This window comes from Symphodus melops, assembly GCF_947650265.1.
Source record: "Symphodus melops genome assembly, chromosome: 14".
Lineage (NCBI taxonomy): Eukaryota > Metazoa > Chordata > Actinopteri > Labriformes > Labridae > Symphodus > Symphodus melops.
In genome coordinates, this window is record NC_136704.1 from 4,023,194 (window position 1) to 4,029,524 (window position 6,331).

A 6,331-nucleotide genomic window follows, 5' to 3' on the forward strand; every position below is an offset into this window, starting at 1 on the left:
CTTCGTTTTGTACTTTCACTCCAATTTTGTGCAGATTTTGTTCTGTTTTTTTTTCCACAAAGAACAAGAAAATAAGATTTTTTATTTTCAATACTGCTTCTGTAATTTGCTGTTGTAGGAAAAAAAAACATGAATAAACAGCAAAGCCTTAAAAAAGAAAAGGGAATAATTGTGTTGTGATTCAGAATCCTAAATGTCTTTCCTTCAGATCCTCGTCACGGTCAAGGTTCACCAGCAGCCTCACAATCAGCTCTCAGAAGCAGCACCTGTCTCAGTCCGTCAGAGTCATGTTTTACAGACATCGCTTTCCAAAGATTCAAATAAAAGGCCTCTTCATACGAAAGTTGAATTGTTTGTTTGGTGACTTTAGGAGCAGATGATTAACTCTGGTAACGTGTAATGAATGGTGGATATTTAACTTAGGCTCCGGAGCACGACCACACCTTCAGTCACCTGACAAGTCGACTTGTGCTGAGCCATCCCACTCCACCCTCCCTTCTCCTCTTCTCATCCCTTCATCTCGTTGGTCCAGCTCCAGTCTGGACCGTGATCAACTCGGCCCGTCCATCCTCCCAGACCAGCAGACTGACAACATCCTCTTCCATCCTAGCACCTTAACTGGCTCATCATCATTATCAGGTGGTCTATCACGAGGTGGAAACAGGAAGTCCGTCCCTGCTCTGATGGCTTGCAGCTCATGGCACGGCACAGATTGTGAACCCCTGTTCTAAGGGACTAAGACACCAATAGGAGGCAAGGGAAGGAGTCAAGGATGTGCAATGCTTCTTGCCCCCTTTTGCATTCAGATACTTATCTAAATAACATATTGATTGTTTCTTATACAGTATATCCCATGTGTTCATCACAGGTATTGAACATCTTTAGAGCGAGGACACTGGGATCTATATCTGGGTCAGAGGCAGGATTACGTCATTCAGCAAACTGTGAGTGAGGGGAATATACTCAGTGAGTTAGTTTTATATATGGAAATATTTCCCAAAGACAAAGGAAAGAATATTAGCAATCATTTGTGATGATAAAGATCATTAAACATTTGCACATCTTCAGATAAACAGCAGCAGTGCTCAGTCCCCCGTTATCACCCGCGAGCAAATTAGACTCTTAACACAATTTTCACTGCGTCTCCTTCACGCACAATTACCAGAAGAGATTTGTATCCCAGCAACTCCATTAGATCCTTTCTGCATCTTCTGAAACCTGATCATCTCACACCGCTAAACTTCACATGAATTAATGAATCAGCCGAGCACGGAGGAGACGAAGAAACACCGAGACGATCTGCAGAGCTATGAAACAATGTGAACACGTCATCCGTCCTCCGTTATTGTCAGGGCTTTGAAAACACAATGAGAGGAAGATGATGGGATTTAGTTTGCATTGCTGCAACCAATGTGCGATGTTCATGTTTAAACAGTAGTTTAGTCATCCAAAACTTTCAAAACTTTTATTCACCTTTATTTATTTATTTCATGTTTGTTTGGAAAGGGAAAAATATGACACAAACAACCTGCATTTACAGCCAAGGATTATAATCCATGTCAGTCCCTCGATGGTTCCTTTGAAGGGCACTTCGTACCACGTATTCTTTTTTTTCCTTTAAATTATAAACCAGGCCCCCTCGTTATAATTGTCTAAAATATAAACTAATACGTTTCAAGTTGAACAAATGTGTGGCCTTCCTCTGGGTCATGACCTCGATGAGAAATAACTCAGTTTAATAAAGTTAATCTTCGTACTTAAAGTGCTGCTGGAGCTTTTCAACCTCTTCTGTGATGATTCAGTTCAGTTTTGTTTCAGTTGGAGGTTTGTTGGTGTTTGTCCTCCTTCTCCCCCTCCCCCTTCTGTTTCTGCCTCCTGCAGGTATGTGAGTGACAAGGGGGCGTGGCTGGTTTCTCCACTCAGCAGACGAGGCACACCTGACCAATCAGTAATCACCTCCTCTGAACCTGGTCTTCTCTCCGTTACTCTGCCAGATAAGTCTATCTTGTTCGGTAGTGGCACCTTGCACTTCACACTCCTGTTTGGATCATTTTTTGTGCACCTACTTAGTCCTGTACTTGTGTCCAGATTCACTGGTGTGCCTCAGTTTTCCTTTCCGGAGCTTCCAGAGAGTTTTTCTGACCAGTCAGCTCACTACCTTCACTACCTGCTCGTGTCTTTGTTGAACATTAAACAAGTGTTAAACCTCGTAGTCCTGAGTAAGTCTCTGCATTTTGGGGTTCAACTTCCTAAAACCAGAACATCTTCAAGCTTTTCACTTGATGTGCACGCTGTTAGTTGGTGAACTTGTGCCAGAAAATCACACTCTGCAGTTTTAGTTAATATTGAAATTAATTCATGCACATGTACATTCATGTGTACCTGTACTGTCCTGTACCTGTGCAAATGGCTATAAACCTCCTTCAAGTTTCACAACTGTCATTTCCAAGCAACATTTACAGCTAAAGTGTGATTCTCTTCTTTAAGTATGTTGTTTTGTATTCAAAGTAAAAAGATGGGGATGGCTCAGGCTCTTAAAGATTAAAACGATCAGGAAGCAGCATGTGGTGTTGAATCTGTCTGTAGTTCACCTTTTTACCACTGGGTGTCTCTGTAGAGCTCGATCACTAATGTTTGAGTTTCTACACGTTCTTGTTTCCCTTTTTACTGCACCTCATTTTGTCATTGAGTCTATCTAAACTAGAACTGTGTGTGTGTGTGTGGAATAAACACACGGAGCAACCGCAATCACCATGCCAAACATGTGGTTACAGGCATATATACACAGACTGTGTGTGTGTGTGTGTGTGTGTGTGTGTGTGTGTGTGTGTGTGTGTGTGTGTGTGTGTGTGTGTGTGTGCGTGCGTGCGTGCGTGTGTGGCTCAGTCTATATTTTACCATCTGGTCGTAAATGTAATCAAACTACACCCCTAAAATGAACACAAAAGATCCTGTTTAAATCAGTTCATTTAAAATATTTGACAGAAATTACATGTTTGGATTTCTTCAGTTGAAAACAAAAGAAACGAAGCAGCGCACTTCTTCCAGAAAACATCAACTTTATTCACAAATAATAGATGACTTTCTGTCAGTCCAGCTGTGTCTCTATACAACATGTTACTTTAAGTGGTGTGATTTGAGCGTTTTGCATGTTTAATGCAGTTATCCTGGTTTCCCTGCAATGTCCTGAACAGACCACAAGGGGGCACTCTGAGTCATAGAAACACAGTAAACACTGCAGACTCACAGAGCAACAGGTGAACAGTTCAAAGCTGAAATCTTAATTTGTGTTCTTCTCACATGTATTAAAAAACAGAACATGGAAAACATAGTAAATTAATTAAAATCATTAAAAAACAACAAGACGTTTAATCTCGACATGATGGTTCTTATCTGAGCTCAAGGGCACCAACACGCTCTCTGTTGTTCATCGCTTCATGACTTTAAAAAAAATGTGGGATCTTTTTGTGAAATATAAAACAAATTTTTGTAGCCTTGATTTACAAAATACTCAAGTCTAGATTTGAGGTGTGCTTGCTTAAAGACAAGGATACATACTTATATAAAAACAGCCTTAAATTAATCCGTTAAAAACACAGTGGAATGCGGATTAGCCAAGAAAGCTTTGTCTGCTTTTATAGAAAACTGCTCATTTACACCAGCTTTAAAAAACTGTTTACAAAGTGCTTTAAGGGTCAGAACAAAGGCAGGAAATCATCAATAGTCCAGTCAAACTCAGAGGAGTCTCAAACATGCAGACAAAAGGTGAGAGCATTAAATGTAAAAGCAAAATGTGGAGAAAACAGGTGTGAAAAGATCAGGTGAAGGAGTGCAGAATGAAAAGAAGAGTAGTCATGGTCATCAGCTGGTTAAAGATTAGAAGAGGACTCTTTCATAATGTTCATTTTCTTCTCCTATGCAGAATTTCATCCCATGTTTCCCACCATGACTTTTACATTTGACTGACCTCGTCCTTTATTTTTGTTGGGGGGGGGAGAGGAGATAAGATTTTGCACCTGAGTGCTAAATCTGCATCACAAACAGTCACAGCTCAAAATATCATCTGACTCAGGGTGTTAGATATTCGGCTGCCCTGTTGGACGTGGTCACCACCTTCACTTCCTGTGCCTGACTCAGAGTTTCTATCACATTCAGGGTCGGGTCTTAAATTCTTGAATGCGACTATTATCAATGAAAAAAAACGTCATATTGCATCACATGAAGAAAACTTCTAGGCAAAGAAAAACATATTTTTCTCGTCTCAGGGCAAAATGAGGGCTGGATTCACGACCATTCAACACTACTACCATGTTTCTCATGATACACAGCTTCATGCAAATGGGTGAAGTAAGATCAGGTCGGCTAGCTGTAGATTACCAGAGAGGATATGAGCCCTCCAATCAGGATCAGCTCCTCACAGTGGTAGCCTTCTATTTCACGAAAATCAGTGAAATGGAGGTCAACAACTGTTTCCAGACACATGAAGTGTGTGGGTGTTGATATGTACGCTGTCCATATCGAGCAGATTGAAGTTTTCATCCCACTCAGAGGGGGGAAAGATAAGGAGCTGCATTCCCTGGTAAACACTCCCTGGAGACTAAACAGGATTCAAGGATCTTCCGTTTGTTTTTCTCTCACATTTTTCCACTGCGTCCTCGAGTGCTGAGGCAGGAATAACTTTCCACTCGGGTAAAGCAAATACACACGAGCAGCTGGGTTGATTATTGTCATTGAAACTGATCCAAAAAACAAACGGCTCTGTGGGTTTTATTTGGTGTCTATTACCGCGGAAAAGAAACGTTATGTGTTAATTTGGTAGGATAATTATGGGTTCAGAACAAAAATGATGAATGGACTTGAGCGTGTAAAGTGATTTGTCTTCTGACTACTCAAAGTGCTTTTACACTGCAGGTCGTTTTGGCGTTTTGCCTTTATTGGATCTGACTGCTGAAGAGAGAGGGGAGGATGACATGCAGCAAAGGGCCCAGGGCAGATTTGAACCCCCGGCAGCTGCGATGAGGACTCCAGCCTCCGTACATGGGGCACGCAACATAACCGCTGGGCCATCTGTGCCACAAAAACAACATGTCAGCGAGAAGAATTTTAGTGATGAAGAGAATAAATTGTTTTAAGTGACAAATATAATTTGGTGACAAATATTTATTTACATGCAGAGACTGCCTTCAGTGTCGCTGCACCCACTGTGTGAATGACAGCTGTCCAATCCACTAAAACAAAACAAAGGGCCACTCATATTTATTTGGGGGAGAGGTTCTGATTTTTTCTTTTTGTTTTTAAATTCTGAATTCTTAAAAGTCAGGAGCCCTGCTTAAAAGCATTCTCACTAATAATAAGATATTTTATTGGAGTCATGACTGATGTCACGTGGACTCGACAGGATGGCAGGGTCTGTAAAAATACTCAATTATGTGATTGGCGGTGTCCTTTAGCAGTGACGTCAGCAGGGGGGGTTCAGACCGGAGCTGTGTGAAGTCTGATACATTTACGGTTAACGGCACAGGAACAGAGCAGTACGAGCCTTCAAAATAAAAGCATTTGAACCGCAACGCAATCTTCAACTTCTGACAGTAACTACACCTTCAATTTGCAATTAATGGGTGCTTAAATTATCATTAACTTTATAACCACTGTCTTTTAAAGGTGTATATTGTCTCAAAACAGGCTAAAAACATCGGACAATGTTCCCATAAACAGTTTCTTCTTTTTTTTTTTAAATTTTTTTTTTTTAATATCTATATCTGTATTAAAGGCGCTCTCTCACCTTGGGATAAAAAAAAAACATTTATAGATCAGATTTCAAACTCACATAATCCTGAAATCTACTGAAATTAGGATAAACTCAAATTTATGAAAAACTAATAAAAATACAAACAAGTATCATAAATACTTTATACAACATAAATAACTAATAAATAATAATAATAATAATAATTTTAAATTCACATAGTCGTGAAATCTATAAGCCATACTTTCACCGGAATCACGATGAACTCTGAACATTTCAATTATCAGTTGACACAAATTATAAACAGACTACAGCAGTGTTTCTCAAATGGGGGTCTGCACTATAATATTTGTTTTACCATAATTCAAAATAAGACACTTCCAATGAATAACAATAAAATATTCATGGCTGATTATATCTGAAATGATAAAGAGCTATCTCAAAATGATAGATGAATAACTCAAAATATATGAAGCTAATTAATAGATATATAGACATATAGACATGAACAGGCAGGCAGGCCGGTCGGTAGGTATTCATTTTCATTTTGAGTATATAGACAATGTTTTTATTCTTATAACCCTA

At 39.7% G+C, this 6,331-nt stretch overlaps 1 long non-coding RNA gene across 1 annotated transcript; it reads left to right on the top strand.

Annotated features, from left to right (window-relative positions):
• Nucleotides 1–1,768: 1,768 nt before the first annotated feature.
• LOC306835203 lies at nt 1,769–2,212 on the top strand. Its single transcript, XR_013780589.1, has 2 exons — nt 1,769–2,012; nt 2,089–2,212. It is a non-coding gene; the product is annotated as an uncharacterized lncRNA (long non-coding RNA).
• The last annotated feature ends 4,119 nt before the right edge of the window (nt 2,213–6,331 follow it).